Below are 16,405 nucleotides of genomic sequence, written 5' to 3'. Positions count from 1 at the left end.
GAATTATAAACCAAAATTACCCTTCCTGCTTTAAGTTGTTTTTGTCAGGTCTTTGCTCATATCAGTGAGAAAATAATGCATCGAGCTTGTGTTAATTTATAGTGGAATAGTAAAAAAAACAAATGCAACAATATAATTTCCTGGGTAGTGAACTAGGATTGTATACTTGCAATGTGCAGAAATGTGCACCCGTGTTAAGTCAAATGCTGCAGAAATCATTTTGTTGAGCTTTCTCGCCACCTTTTGGAAGGAAACGGAAGCACAAAGAGGAGAGATAGGAAGGTAACTAACCTTTTGTGAACGTGCGTGTGTAAGCCCAGACTTCTAGAGGTCATCCATCTTCAATGTTGGAGCAACTGGAAAATGAAAAGGAGCTGGACAAGATGCCACATGCCTGGAATCCCAACACTCAGCAGGAAAAGACAGGAGGATCATGAGTTCAATGGCTGCAGGAAATACAGAGTGGGTACTAAACTGGTCTGGGTTGTCTAGTGAGAACTTGCCAACAAACAACAAGCAACAAAAATCAAAAATGAAAAGAAAAATAAGAGGAAAAAAACAAGAGAAGAAATATTGACAAGACATATGGAAGGTATAAAAACACAAATACAGGGCAAGGAGAAAAGGACAAATAAATAATCTTAAAAGTAACATCTTAATGGATAGAGGAATGAAGTCATTGAAATGAAAGCTACAGACATAGTTGCAGCACAGACTTACATTTCCAAAAGTGCATAGAGGACTGTAAGCTCAAGGAAGTAGAAGGAATGAAAAAAAAACCTTAAGGCAAGAATGTAAGTCTGTATGTGAAACACAAATACCTAATGACTTAACTGTTCAAAGCTCTTTTCAGTTTGAGTAAAGGATTAAAAATTTTAGAATGCATGGTGTGAAATCCACAAGGACTCAATAAAAGTAAGAAAAAAGTCTAGCTTTTAAAGTATCATATGACAGTTAAAAGTATCAGACTGATGTAATGCATCATCTGGGTATTTCTCATGTGCTGTCACTGCTCTCTTTAACTATACTGGGAGGTCATAACTATTCCTATTTGTCATTGATGGATCAATATGGATGTGTCCCTCTCATCTGAGTGATCTGTTAGGCCTATGGCTTTGAGGTCTGGGAGGGATTAGGTGTACAGTGTTTCCAACTTCGACAGTTCATTGGTCACTTGAATTTTCAAGTCTCTAATCACCTACAGGTTACCCCATTAGATGGATATTTCTCAGTATGCAGTGAGAATTTGGAGCCTTGGATCCAATGAGGGTCCCCCTTTAGTGGCATGTGCTATGGTTCTAAAGAACTCTGCACCTCTGGATGACCCGAAGTGCTGATGACTTGCCTTGGAGAAGCCCATCTAGTCTGGATGAGGATGACTTCTAACAACCCACTCATTGGTCATGTCCTGTTATAATGTCTCTAGAGGGAAACGTTCAGTTGGACATTTCATTGTTGGCCATAGCTTGGACAATGTGATCATCTATGGGACTTTTGGAGAAGATGAATAACTGTAACATGGACGTTCCAAACATAAAGGACTCACTCCCTGTGTCAACCCTTCACATTTCTTACTAACTGGGAGTCCCTCCATTCAAGAAAGTGGGGACACTTAAAAATTACATGTATCAGTTGCTCTCTCTGACTGTATATATTCTCCATTTTAACTAGTATTTTTTTCAGTAGTCACTGCTAGAAGTATCTGCAGCTGCTTCCACATGGATCCTTGATTGGCTTCTCCCACAAGTTCTGCACCACCATTGACCTAGCATATTATACAGGCATGATAGATTGTAGGTCAGGGGTTTTGTGGGTGGGTGGGTGTCTTAATTAGGGCTTTTATTGCTGTGAAAAGACACCATTGGAACAGCAACTCTTATAAGGTAATCATTTAATTTGGGTGGCTCGCTTACAGTTTTAGAGTTTCAGTCTATTATCATCATGACCAGGAGCATGGCAGCATGCAGGCAGAAGTAGTGCTGGAGTAGCTTAAAGTCCTCCATCTTTCAGACAACAAGAAGTCAACTGAAATTCACACTGAGGGGAGCTTGAGCAAAAGAGACCTTAAAGCCTGCCCCAATAGTGACACACTTCAAGTACTGTCCCACATCAAAGAGAATAGAATTTAAGGGTGAGAGCTCAAAGTAGGCACCAGCTTAACTTCTTCATGAGTTCTGGTGGTGTTACCCCTGACAATGAGTTCCCATTGTCAGTTTGCAGAGAGAAACCTTTTGCCTTAGCAACAGCCTAAGTTGTTTGGAGATTTCCATGGGACCCCTCTTGGCTAACAACTCAACTGAATGCAATTCAGTCCTGCTACTTGAAGTTTCGCCTTGCTACAAGAGATGACCAGTTGAGACTCTATGTCCCCTGTTGCTAGCAGTCCTAGTTAGGATCACCTTCACACACTCCAGGAAGTCTACACTGTACTAGGCTTCCATAACACCTCCAAATGACCCCCTCATTCCACCCATCTCTCCCCACACTGTCTCCCTCTACGCTCTCTCTCCACACTTGATCCCCTCTCCCATCCCTACCTACCCTTGGTCCACTTCTAAAATATAGTCTATTTCCCCCTTCTAGGGAGATCCCTAAGCCCCCTCCCCCAAAACCTCTCCTTTTTACCTAACCTCTTTGGGTCTATGGATTGTAGCTTGGTTATCATTTTCTCAACTGATATTTCCTTATAAGTAAATTTATACCATATTTATCTTTCTGATTCTGAGTTACCTCACTTAAGCTGTTTTTTCCTATTTCTTTCTTGCAAATTTCATGATGTTATTTATTTATTTTTATCAGCTGAGTGATACTCCATTGTGTGAATGTACTACAATTCCTTTTTTTCATTTTTCTTTATTAAGAAATTTTCTACTCACTATACATACCACCCACAGATCTCACTTCTTCCCTCCTCCCACCCCCAGCCCTCTCTCTCAAGCCACCCCACATCCCCATATCCCCCAAATCACGGTCTCCCATGGGGAGTCAGCAAAGCCCAACACACTGAGCCTAGGCAGGGCCATGCCCCTTTCCAAGGCTGTGCAAGGTGTCACACCACAGGCACCAGGCTCTCAAAAGCCTGCCCATGCACCAGGGATGGATCCCGATCCCCCTGCCTGGTTGTTCCCCAAACAGTTTGAGCCAAACAACCATCTTTCATATCCAGAGGGCCTACTCCAGTCCCATGGGGCTCCACAGCCACTAGTCTACAGTTCATGGGCTTTCACTAGTGTGGCCAGTCATCTCTGTACATCTTCCTACCATGATCTTGACGTTCCCCACCTGCAGAATCCTTCCTCTCTCTCATTGATTGGATTCCCAGAGCTCAGCCTGGTGCCTGGCTGTGGATCTCTGCATATACCTCCATCAGTCACTGGACAAAGGCTCCATGATGACAGTTAGGTTATTTGCTAGACTGGTCACCAGAGTAGACCAGTCCAGGCACCCTCTGGACCACTGCCAGCAGTCCAAGATGGGGTCATCCCTGTGGATTCCTGAGAGCCTCCCAAGCACCCTGCCTCTTCCTATTCCATGATGTCCTCATCTATCATGGTATCTCCCTCCCTGCCCTCCCACTCTATCCCTGTTCCAGCTCGACCATCCCATTTCCCTATGTTCTCATCCCCCACTCCTCACCATCCACCACCCAGTCTGCTCATGTAGATATTGTCCTCTTCTCCTGTTCTGGGTCATCTGTGTGTCCCTCCTAGGGTCTTTCCCTGTTTGCTAGACTCTCTGGAGCTTGTATCACAATTTCTTTATCCCTTCTTCTGTTGAGAAACATCTGTGTTGTTTCCAGTTCCTGGCGATTATGAATAAAGCCACAATGAACATGGTTGAACAAATATCCTTGAGGTAGGATAGAGTGTTCTTTGGGCATATGCCCAGGGATGGTATAGGAGGTCATGAGACAGATGGATTCCCAACTTTCTAAGGAACCATCATATTGATTTCCATAGTGGCTCTACAGGTTTGCACTTTTACCAGCAATGGAGGAAGTTCACTTGCTCCACATCCTTGCCAGCATGAGATGTCACTTGTGTTATTGATCTTAGCCATTCTGACAGGGATAAGATGGAATCTCAGTCATTTTGATTTACATTTTCCTGATGGATAAGGATGTTGAACATCTCCTTAAGTGTTTCTTGGCCATTTGATATTCTTCTGTTGAGAGTTCTCCATTTGGATCTGTGCCCCATTTTTAAATTGGATTATTTGGTTTTTTGATGTCTAGTTTCCTGAGTTCTTTATATATTTTTCATATTTGTCTTCTATTGGATGCAGAGTTGGTAAAAATCTTCCCATTCTGTAGGCTGCTCTTTGATTGATGATGTTCTTTGCCTTATAGAGACTTTTCAGTTTCATGAGGTCCAATTTATTGTTGATCTTAGTGCCTGCATGATTGGTGTTCTGTTCAGAAAGTGCCCATGCATTCAAGGCTATTCAAGGCTATTCCCCACTTTCTCTTCTATCAGTGTATTTGGATTTATCTTTGATCCACTTGGATTAAAGTTTTATAATCTGCAGCATAACAGATATGGATTTATTTGTATTCTTCTACATGCAGACATCCATTTTGACCAGCCACCATTTGTTGAACATGGTTTCTGTTTTCCAGTGTGTATTTTTAGCTTCTTTATAAAAACTTAGGTGTCCATAGGTGTGTGGATTTGTGTCTGGCTCTTCAATTAGATTCTTTTGATCCACCTATCTGTTTTTTGGGCCAATATCATGTGGTTTTTATTACTATACAACTTGTAGTTGGGAAAGGTGGAACCTTAGCAGTGCTTTTATTGTTCAGGATTATTTTACCTATCCTGGGTTCTTTTGTTTTTCCTTATGAGGTTGAGTATTGTTTTTTCAAGGTCTGTAAAAGAATTGTGTTGGAATTTTGATGAGTATTTCACTAAATCTGTAGATTGCTTTTGGTAGGATGGCCAGTTTTACTATTCAGTCCTACCTATTCATGAGCATGGGAGATCTTTTCATCTTCTGATATCTTCTTCAATTTATTTCTTCAAAGATTTAAAGATTTGTCATACAAATCTTTCACTTGCTTGGTTAGAGTTACTCCAAGACATTTTATATTGTTTGTGGCTATTGTGAAGTGTGTTGTTTCCTTGATTTCTTTCTCAGTCCATTTGATATTTGTATATAGGAGAGCTACTGATTTTTTAAAGTTAATCTTATATGCAGCCACTTTGCCGAAAGTGTTTATGAAGTGTAGGAGTTCCCTGATGAAATTTTTTGGGTTGCTTATGTGTACTATCATATCATCTATGAATAGTGATATTTTTCTTTTTTATTTGTATTCCCCTGATCTCCTTCAGTTGTCCTATTGCTTTAGCTAGAACTTTGAGTATTATATTGAATAGATGTGGAGAGAATGGTCAACTTTGTCTTTTCCCTGATTTTAGTGGAATTGCTTTGAATTTCTCTCCAATGTGAAATGCACTGCTGCTTGAAAACTTTAATATTATTGAGATTTCAAAGCGATTCTAAATTTCTCCTATTCTTTATGCTAGAATATCCATACAGTAATTCTTTTTTATCATACTGTTTTTTTTCTTGCTTAGATTTTTGACTTTTTATGAGAGAGAGAGAGAAGGAAAGAGAGAAAAGGAAGGGTGGAGGGAGAATATGATGTTGGATGGATAGGGAGTTAGGAAGGATGTAGAAGGAGTTGGGGGAGGGAAAACATGATCAAAATACATTGTGTAAAATTATTTTAAAAAACATGAGGTGAAGATTCAACAAGGCAGTCACAAAATCCCTTAGGATGTGCTTGAGCTGTTCTGTGAATGGTTTTTCAACTCTAACTACCACTGAAACAAGAGTAGGTGTTTCTTCAAGCACTAGCTTCACTGAGCTGTTTTGCATGTTGCATCAATAGTCAATGGTCTAGGCTGCTCAAAGCATCTTTAAGGGCAGCTTTTCAGTGTCTTAAGATTGACAGCTCTAGTTCATCTCTCAGAGATGAAGTCACCTGCTCTCCTGCTATGGGTTCTGCTGCTCTGGGTACCAGGTGAGAAGGTTCAGGGAAGTGTTGGAGCATCTATTGTAGTCATGGCTGTTTTCTCTGCCTCTGGGCTCTTAATAATTGGAATTATAGCATTATAATTTGTTTCCCCCTTTCCCAGGTTCCCTTTAATTTTCTAATAGATTTGAGTGATGCTTGTGACTGTTAGTATAGGAGTAACATGTCTCACAGTGATATTGTTTCAGTATATTGGCAATAGTAGTTTTTTATGTTTATCATTCCAGACTCCACTGGGGACATTGTGCTGACCCAGTCTCCAGATTCTTTGGCTGTGTCTCTGGGACAAAAAGTCACCATCTCTTGCAAGTCCAGTGAGAGTGTCAATAAATTTGGCATAAATCTTATGCATTGGTATCAAAAGAAACCAAGTCAGCCCCCCAAACTCTTGATCTATAATGAAGGTCATCGAGAGTCAGGGGTCCCTGACAGGTTCAGTGGTTATGAGGTTGCATTAGACTTCACCCTCACCATCCACCCCGTGGAAGCTGATGATGCTGCAACCTATTTCTGTCAGCAAGGAATAGAGCTTCCTCCCACAGCTCTCTATGTCTAAGCAAAAACCTCCTTGGTTTGCTGTATACTGAGGTTTGGTCTCTCAGATGTATTTCCCCTGAGACATCTCAGCTAGGGTCTGTGGAAGGTTTGTTAGAAAAGGAGGAAATCTACAACAGAAAATTCTTAAGCTCATGAGAGCACTGTTTCCCCTCAATGTCTTATAATTAAATAATTTCTTTACTAATGAATGCTGTCTCTGCTTATTATTTCTAAAACAAATTTTTAGATTTAATAATTTTTTACTTAGACAACTATTTAAAACTTAAAGGAAACTTTACCCAGTCATTTAAATAAAATATTAAGCATTTTTAGTAACTTGATTTCCAGATACTGCTTAATATTCTTAAGCTAAGATTCATTTGTTTTGTTTTCAAGACAGGGTTTTACCATGAAGCTCTGGCTATTCTGGAGTTCACTATATAGAAATCACAGAGATTTGCTTGTTTCTGCCTCCTAACTCCTGGGATTAAAGGCATGTGATACCACACATCACTGAGTTTTATCTTTTATTCTATTTTATTTAATTGATACCAGTTCTTTTGTTTTTCTGGAAATATAAGAACCACCTGCCTTACTTGTAGGTTTTTTTTCTATTACTTGGGCATGAGAATTGAAACCCCTCTGCCTCAAGAATATCTGTGATTGATATCACGTAGTAGCAGGCTAGATCCTCCAAGAATTTCTCAGCCTGGAGATTATGAAACAGGATATGTAACATTAATTAGTTCCATGTTGTTTCTATTGTGTTTAAGGTAATTTTTACTTTGATTTGTAGTCATTTGTTATGTTTTTTTTCCAGTTCCATCAATACTCAAGGTCCTTTATTTAAATAACACTTTTAAAAGTTCCAAACATTCTTTCCATTTCTCTTTTCAGGAGGCTACCTGTAAAACAGGACCCCAAGAAAGACACGGGGATCACCCAATGACGGAGAAATGGATGAGATCTACATGAACAGCCTGGACATGAGTGGGAGCAATGCATGGCAAGGGTCGAGGGAAAGAGAGCGGGAGATCCCACCTGGATCAAGGACAGAGAGGGAGAACAAGGAATAGGATATCATGGTAAATGAAGACCACATGAGAAAAGGAAGAAACAAAGAGCTAAAGAGGCCCACAGAAATCCACAAAGATACCCCCACAAAAGACTGCTGGCAATGGCCGAGAGACAGCTGGGACTGACCTACTCTGGCGATGGGATGGCCAAACACCCTAATAGTTGTGCCATAAACCCCATCCAAGGACTGAGGAATCTGGATGCAGACATCCACGGCTAGGCCCCGAGTGGAGCTCTGGGAGTCTAATTAGCGAGAAAGAGGAGGGTTTATATGAGCGAGAATTGTTGAAACCAAGGTTGGATAAAGCACAGGGACAAATAGCCAAACGAATGGAAACCCATGAACTATGAACCAAAGGCTGAGGGGCCCCCAACTGGATCAGACCCCCTGAATGGGTGAGACAGTCATTTGGCTTGATCTGTTTGGGAGGCAGCTGTGTGTTGGTGCCGGGTCCTGGGCTCGTTGCATGAGTTGGCTGTTTGAATCCTGGGACTTATGCAGGGACGCTTGGCTCGGTCTGGGAGGGGGGCACTAGACCTGCCTGGACTGAGTCTACCAGGTCGATCCTGGTCCTCAGGGGATACCTTGATCTGGAGGAGGTGGGAATGGGGTGTGGGCTGGGGGGAGGGGGAGGGGTGCGAGAGGGGGAGAACAGGGGAATATGTGGCTATTATGTTGAACTGAATGGTGTTGTAAAATAAAAAAAAAAGAAAAGAGAGGGAGAACAAGGAATAGGAGACCATGGTAAATGAAGACCACATGAGAAAAGGAAGAAACAAAGAGCTAAAGAGGCCCACAGAAATCCACAAATATACCCCCACAAAAGACTGCTGGCAATGGTCGAGAGACAGCTGGGACTGACCTACACTGGTCATGGGATGGCCAAACACCCTAATAGTTGTGCCATAAACCCCATCCAAGGACTGAGGAATCTTGATGCAGACATCCACGGCTAGGCCCTGGGTGGAGCACTGGGAGTCTAATTAGTGTGAAAGAGGAGGGTTTATATGAGCGAGAATTGTTGAAACCAAGGTTGGATAAAGCACAGAGACAAATAACCAAATGAATGGAAACACATGAAATATGAACCAAAGGCTGAGGGGCCCCCAACTGGATCAGGCCCTCTGAATAGGTGAGACAGTCGACTGGCTTGATCTGTTTGGGAGGCATCTAGGCAGTGGTACCAGGTCTTGGGCCCATTGCATGAGTTAGCTGTTTGAAACCTGGGACTTATACAGGGACGCTTGGCTCAATCTGGGAGGAGGGGACTGGACCTGCCTAGACTGAGTCTATCAAGTCGATCCCAGTCCTCCGGGGAGACCTTTATCTGGAGGAGGTGGGAATGGGGGGTGGGCTGGGGGGAAGGGGAGGGGGGCAGGAAGGGAGAGAACAAGGGAATCTGTGGCTATTATCTAGAACTGAATAGTATTGTAAAATAAAATAAAATAAAACAAATTGAAGGATTAGCAAAATAAATAAATAAATAAATACATAAAATGTAATAAACAAAAAAGTTCCAAACATTCATATATTATATTGATCATATCTGCACACCACTACATTCCTCCAACTCCTTCCTGCCCCATCCCCTTCCAGCTTTATGTCTTTTTTTTGTCATTATTAATAAACTCCTTTAGTCTGGTTAGTGCTGTCCATATGGCCATGTTGCCATCCACTAAGGCGTGAGAAGCTTGCCCCTCCCTCAGTTGACATCAGTTGCCAATATATCATTTAACAGGAATTTTGACTGGCTTGTTCTTGTGCAGGTAACCACAGTTACTATGAGTTAAGGCATGCAATAACCATGTTATGTTCAGAACTCAGAATTTCTCAGGTATCCTCTCTATCCACCAGCTCTTACATTCTTTCTGTCCCCCTTTCCATGAAGATCTTTGATTCTTGGATGGTGGGAGGTTGATATAGATGATTCATCCAGAGCCAAGGACTCAGAGTTTTTTTTTTATTTACTGGGTACTTTGACCAGTTATGAGCTTCTGTATTAACCACTACCCACCTCAAAAAGAAGGTTTGGAATAAAGACCAAAGTTGAGAGCAACACAAAACTGTTGGAGTGGCCATAGATAATTAGAACGCAGTTTGACAGCATGACCATTTAGCAGAACAACAGTAGGTTCACCACCCCTCCTGCCCTCAGAGCCCATGGTCTCTGAATTGATGGGACTTTGTCCAGATTTACTCTAATGGACATAAAATCTCTTCTGTGGGTCAGTCCTCATATCCAGCCAGAAACTGGTTGGTTACTACCATAACCATCAAACCACTATTACAACTGTTGGAATGTTTTGATGTTAGGTCAGAATGTTTTGATGTTATGAAGGATTCAGTGTCAAATGAGAAATTGATGTATTTTATCACCCAGAGTGCCTGCACTACTTTGGGAGGACATTTGTACCAAACACTGGAGTTTGTCCCCTTGCTGTTGTGGAAATACAAGTTAAAGCCACTTTAGACTCCATCTCAACCTCAGTCAGAATGGCCATCATTGGGAATATAGAAGGAAACAAAGGGAGTGGACTTGGTGGGAGTGAAAGCTAGTGCAGCCACTTTGGATATCAGTCTGAATTTTTCTCAAGGGACTAGAAATAATCTATCACATGGCCCAGCTATGCCACTACTGACTATGCACCCAAAGGACTTTATATCTTATGACAGAAATACTTACACATCCATGTTCATTGTTGCTCTATTGTCAATAACTAGGAAATTGAATTAAAGTAGATGCCTATTAAATGAAGAATGGCTGATGAAAATGCAGACACATGTAATATAATATTACTCAGCTATATAGTAAAATGAGATTATAAATTTGCAAATGAATGGATGAAATGAAAAAAATTTTACTAAGTGGTATCACCAAGGCCCTCAAATACAGACTCCACATGTTCTCTCTCACGTAAGGGTCCTAGATTTAAACCTTTTACTTTGTGTGGTTATCACGGAGTACATGCAACTTCTAGAAAACTAGAAATGGACTATTGGTGGGGCATTCATTTAGGAAAGAAAAATAGTAGCACATAGTGTAATGAATGTAGGAAGGGAAAGTGGTAGAAGCATAAGGGTTCTAGCAGGTAGTGAAGTGATAGAATGGGGAAACAAAGGGCCAGGGCCAGGGTTACCCCAAGTGACATATCCATGAAGAAGTTACTTGCAAACCTATGTTCTTGCAATCAAAGTTAGAAAAAATACAAAGAGATAGCACATGTGATATGAAAAAACAGGGAGGAGAGAATACTGGGAGCTAAATATTTAAATGGAAATTAGAAAAAAAGTGTTGGGGAAAGATGTGGTAGGGCTGGGTTGTCCAAAAACATTAACCTTAATAGTTTACACACTAATTAAACATAAAACTTGGAGTTTGCATTGAAGTAGCCCACTTTAATGAGGAAGCCTGCTCCCAGAAGACATGCATTATTATACAAAAGTCTCAGTGCCAGGAATGGGTTACCTCACTAAAATTGATGTTCCAGAGGAATCCTTGTTAACATAGGCCATTGCCTCTGCTCTTGGTTATCCACCATATCTAGATGGTAAAACCCTAATCAAAGATATCACACATTTTGATGGCAGGACAAAGAGAAATCAGTTTTGAGCTGACCTGGAAACTCTCCTTGCTAGCTGTAGATGTAACCATCTTGTTAAAAAAGAAACACAGAGCCAATGCAGAAATGAAAGCCCAAGAGGTCAGAGATAAGAGCTGAAAACCTTACTCTTCACTCTGCTGCTGTACTCCTCAGCATGAGAACTACTTCCTGTGTGTTTGTCATCTTATAGACTTTCTGTTCTGCCTTCTCATTGGTTGTAAACCCAACCACAGGACCTCCTCGTCACTGCCTGTCTGTACAGACCTCCAGGTCTTCTATGGTTGGTATTGAGATTTAAGGTGTGTGTCTTCATGCTGGCTGTATCCTTGAACACACAGAGATCTGCCTAGCTCTGCCTCCCAAGAGCTGGGATTAAAGGAGTGTACCACCACCGCCCAGCTTCTGCTATGGCTTGCTATTAGCTCTGACCCCAGGCAACTTTATTTATTAACAAATAAAATCACAGTTCAGTACAAATAAAATATCACCATAGCTAGCTATATTTTATAGTGCTGGCAGGTGCTGTATAGGCTTCTGGGGGAGAAATATATCCATGCTCATATTTCTGCATGGTCCCTGCATGCTACCATACCAGCATACCAGGCCAGATATACCACAACTGTGGCACAACTGTTTATGGGGTTACTATGACGATATTAACTAGATTGAGCTAGATCTAATCTGTATGAGGGAAATTCATGCCTCTAATATAATCATGGTCAAAACTCATAGCTAAAGAAACCATAGGCTCCAGTGGGAAAGGAAAGTGTATCGATATTTTTCTAATTGGTCATACTGTCAAACTGCCTTATATGTTTATATCGATAGATTGGTGCTGCTCCCAACCTTGCTCAAGCCTCTTACTGCACTGGGTAGTGGTTAATGCAGAGACTCATTACTATTCAAAGAGCTGAGACTAAGTGATTGTTGGTGATCAGTCATAGATGAGTGATTTATATTTCTCCATCCCCTCAAAGACTTAGAAACATTTTGGAGGAAGAAAGAAAGAAAGAATGTGAGAACTGGAGGATAGTGAGTTGTGGCTATTGCAAACATGAATTCCCGCTAGCTATACAAGACCTGCTTAAGATCTAGCCAATTAAAAATTTCAGTGTGAAAGAGAAAGAGATCCCATAGCTGAGAAATTATTGTAAATTGATGCCTTCTTGGGGAGAGATGGCCCCTGGTACATTCTTAACAGTCTATTGTAATGGTTCTCAACCTGTGGGTCACAAATTCTTTGGAGATTGAATGACCCTTTCATATGGGTCATATATCAGATATTCTGCATATCATATATTTACATTACAATTCATAACAGTAGCAAAATTACAGTTATGAAGTAGCAACAAAATAATTTTATGGTTGGGATCACTACAACATGAGGAACTGTATTAAAGTGTCACAGCATTAGGAAGGTTGAGAACCATTGCTCTCTTGGATGACCCCACAGCCATGTGTATATGGGCAGCACTAATTGGACTCTTAGCAAAAGGGTGGTATATGGGAGGGTTTGGAGGGAGGAAAGTGAAGGCAGAAGTGATGTAATTATATTATCATCTCAAAGTAAAAGAAATAATTGAAACTAAACGAAGAACAGAGGACAGGAAGTTGGATTGTTGAGATAGAAGAGTACTGGGAGAGTTGGAGAGTGACAGGTAGAGATGATAAAGATACATTGTATACATATATGAAAATTTCCAAGAGGAAACGAAATTTAAAATAGAAACAAACAGTGGTAGGAGTGAGCAGAAACCCATGTTTTTATGAAAAGGGAAAAATCTTTCAAAGGACAGTGTAGTATATTTTTGAATGGGGTAGAAAGTGACCTAAAGACTGGTTTTCAGCTTTTCATTTTATGTCAGAAACACTTATGGCTCATACACATTCTTGCTGTGTGTCATTTTGCTAGCACTGAAAGTTTGGCACATGAGACAGAGCATTCTACAGGACTTTCCCCTTGGTTGCAGCAACACTGAAAGCTCCTTATGCAATTTCTCCGCTCTCTCCCTGATGTGACCTCTGACCAGTCTCTTTCCTTTATGCTGCTGGACTGCATATGCTGACTTTTATAGAGAAGGAAAAGAAGTTTAGAGCTCCCTTCCAAGCAGCCATCAGCATTTATGCTCTAGGAGGAGTTTTAACTTGCATTGTATTGTTAAAATTTGCACTTCGTTTTAGTACTGCATGGTGAGTATAAAGTATAATGTAATTATTTCTGTCTAACTGGGAGCAAAAAGGATTAGAATGGGCTGAATCTGTCATTTCAAGGTTAAGTGCTAGTCTCTCTTCTACTGCCAAAAGACAGCCTTCTCTCAGCCAGTTGGTATTCTTTAGTGCATGCACTATACAGGGACAGGTCTTGAGGTAGGTTGAATAGCATTTTTGTAATGAGTCCTTAGTGCTTCCAGCCCCTAAAAGGAGGAGGATGATTCTCATTGCTCACAATTGATGTCCATTCTCCCAATGAACAGTTGGTACTTGGGCATGTGCTCTTCTGCATGTACACACACACACACACACACACACACACACACACACACACACACACACACACACACATACACACACACAGGGGGGGGGGAGAGAGAGAGAGAGAGAGAGAGAGAGAGAGAGAGAGAGAGAGAGAGAGAAGGGGAGGGGAAGAGAGGGGTGGGGAGGGGAGGGGAGGAGAGGAGAGGGGAGGAGAGGAGAGGAGAGGAGAGGAGAGAGAGCAGACAGATACTCCCCACACACCCAAGGCATGGCAGAATCTTATACATCAACTGTGGATTTTTCTGGATGAAGATCAGCAACTGAATTTCTCTCTTAAGATCTTGTCATGAGTCTGTGTACTTCACAAAGATGCTGACAATAAATTCAGATTTAACTAACAGGTCAATTAATTGGGACTAAAGTACTTTTAAAACTTTTAAAATGATGATGGCTGTTTGTCCATGAGAATGTCAAGTAGGATGCCTTGGGACTTTTTCAGTTAATTCCTTATGCTCTTAAGTACTAAGTCATGGTTTGAAGTCAAAGGCTTTGAATTTAATGATTTAAAAATCAGTCTTAAATTACTCATATAACCTTTGCAGTGTCTTGGGGAGTATCTCGTGGAAGGAGAACTTAGGTTCCTCACTTCAAATTTACAATAACAAGGACAGAATAAATGAGTGGAAATTGAGAGCTAGTGACTTATAGATGATCTGTTCTGATTTGAAAATTCTCCTTTTTGACAGTGACATAGAAAGCAAAGTAAAAACATAAAAATCACCTCACATGAATAATGAATATAAAGTAAATTGTGATAATGAGTAGATGTAAGACTGTACAGAAAGAGCAAGTAGAATATGCCATTGAAGGGACTGCACACTGGTACAGCCACTGTGAACTTCAGAATGGAGGGTCCCCCAAAAATGTGGACCTACCATATGATTCAGCTAATACTGCACTAGATATAGTCCTGAACAAATATAAACCAGCATGAAGCAGATGTCTTAGTCAGTGTTCTATTGCTGTGAGAGACGCCATAACCACGGCAACTCTTTTAAAGTGAAGTATTTAACTGGGGCTTGCTTACAGTTTTAGAGGTTTAGTCCATTGTCATCATGGTGGTGAGTACTGTGGCATGGAGGTAGACATGGAACTAGAGAAGTAGCACAAGAGTTCTACATTCAGATCCACAGGCAGCAGGAAGAGAGAGACTCTAGGCTTGCAATGTGCTTTTTGATGTCAGAAAGTCCACCCAAAACTGCAGACTTTCTCCAAGGCCATACCTCCTAAACCTTTCAAATAGTACCAATCCCTAAAGACTGAATATTCAAATCTGTGAGCCTATAGATGCCATTTTCATTTAAACTACCACAGCAGAGACACTTCCATACCCATGTTTATGGATCAAAAGGGATGATACTTGGGGGAGCAACTGAGATATCAATTCTAATTTTTATCAACATGAAATATGTGTAGTAGATACAGACAGTCAGAATTGATAATTTTTGGGAAGATGCAGGATTTACCAAAAGGGTTCTGCTTATCTCTGATGGCATCCAATCTGATCCACTTTAGCATCACTTCCCTGATCCAGATACCCCTCCTCTGACCATTTTCTCCTCAAATGATGATATTGTTATTGTACAAGCACTGGAGTTAGCCGATAAAGCTAGAAGAAAGACAGTTCACTGATGTAAACCACTTCACCCAGAGATGCATGGTATGTCAGAAGGGGTTAACTGGACTAGCAGAAGCAAGGGACCATGCCAAGAGAAATGACCACACCAATTTTGGAGAGGTGTGATCTGTTCATGATCATAGTTGGAGCGTACTACCTCACAGATGCAGAAGGCTCTGGGTTTTCTGATAAGCTATTCATAACCCTACAGAATAGAAGAACACACTGCTTGGACCATGCTTTTTGCTTACACCAATATGACTAACACTGAAATTCCTAGTTAAGATTAAAATTAGTGTACAAGTTTACAGATATGTAGCTACACTAGTGGCATGCTCTCTTTCTACTACGGTGATGGAATAGGTGGTTTGGGCCATTTTGACACTAACTTGAAGACTGGATTGTATTGTAAACCAGCACCCAGTGGCTTTAACTTATAGAAGAAAACATCATATTTTAGGTAATGTGGAAAGTTTTGTGGAGGGCCACTGGGCATATACCACAGTGTCTCCAGTAGTTGATTCCTTTTAATAACTTTGAATGAGTTAACTGTTTCTAAATTCTGAATTGGTTCACTAAGTAAAGATACTGAGAATTGTCAAAACTTTTTATATTACAATTTGGTAGACTTTAAAAGTGTATCTAATAACTTCTAAGTGCATAAAATGTAATTTTACAGGGATGTATGTATTCCTTGAGAATGCCATTTAAAACAGGAATAGGGTGCTGTTTGAGACCTCTAGAGTATAAAAGTAGAATGTGTAAGGGGGAAAGGTGCCTGAAGCCCCTTACTGAGGCTTTAAAAGACTGTTGGCCTCATGTTTTAATGCAGTTCATGTGTTAGTGTTTGTCACACTAGATAAATTGTTTTAAATGAAAAAAATAAAAAGAAAGAAACAACTCCCTGGTGTTCCTGGAAGAAATGGATGCACTCTGGGGGACACACCATTCATTCTTTAGAATAGATTCAATCCAAGGAAGAAAATCAATTCCCTGAG

The 16,405-nt window shown here is 40.8% G+C and overlaps 1 pseudogene; it reads left to right on the top strand.

Moving 5' to 3' along the window:
• The first annotated feature begins 5,976 nt into the window (after positions 1-5,976).
• LOC102917943 (Ig kappa chain V-III region MOPC 63 pseudogene) lies at positions 5,977-6,593 on the top strand (annotated as a pseudogene).
• Positions 6,594-16,405: the final 9,812 nt, after the last annotated feature.

Source organism: Peromyscus maniculatus, chromosome 3 (assembly GCF_049852395.1).
Source record: "Peromyscus maniculatus bairdii isolate BWxNUB_F1_BW_parent chromosome 3, HU_Pman_BW_mat_3.1, whole genome shotgun sequence".
Lineage (NCBI taxonomy): Eukaryota > Metazoa > Chordata > Mammalia > Rodentia > Cricetidae > Peromyscus > Peromyscus maniculatus.
This window is presented reverse-complemented; position numbering and strand designations above follow the sequence as displayed.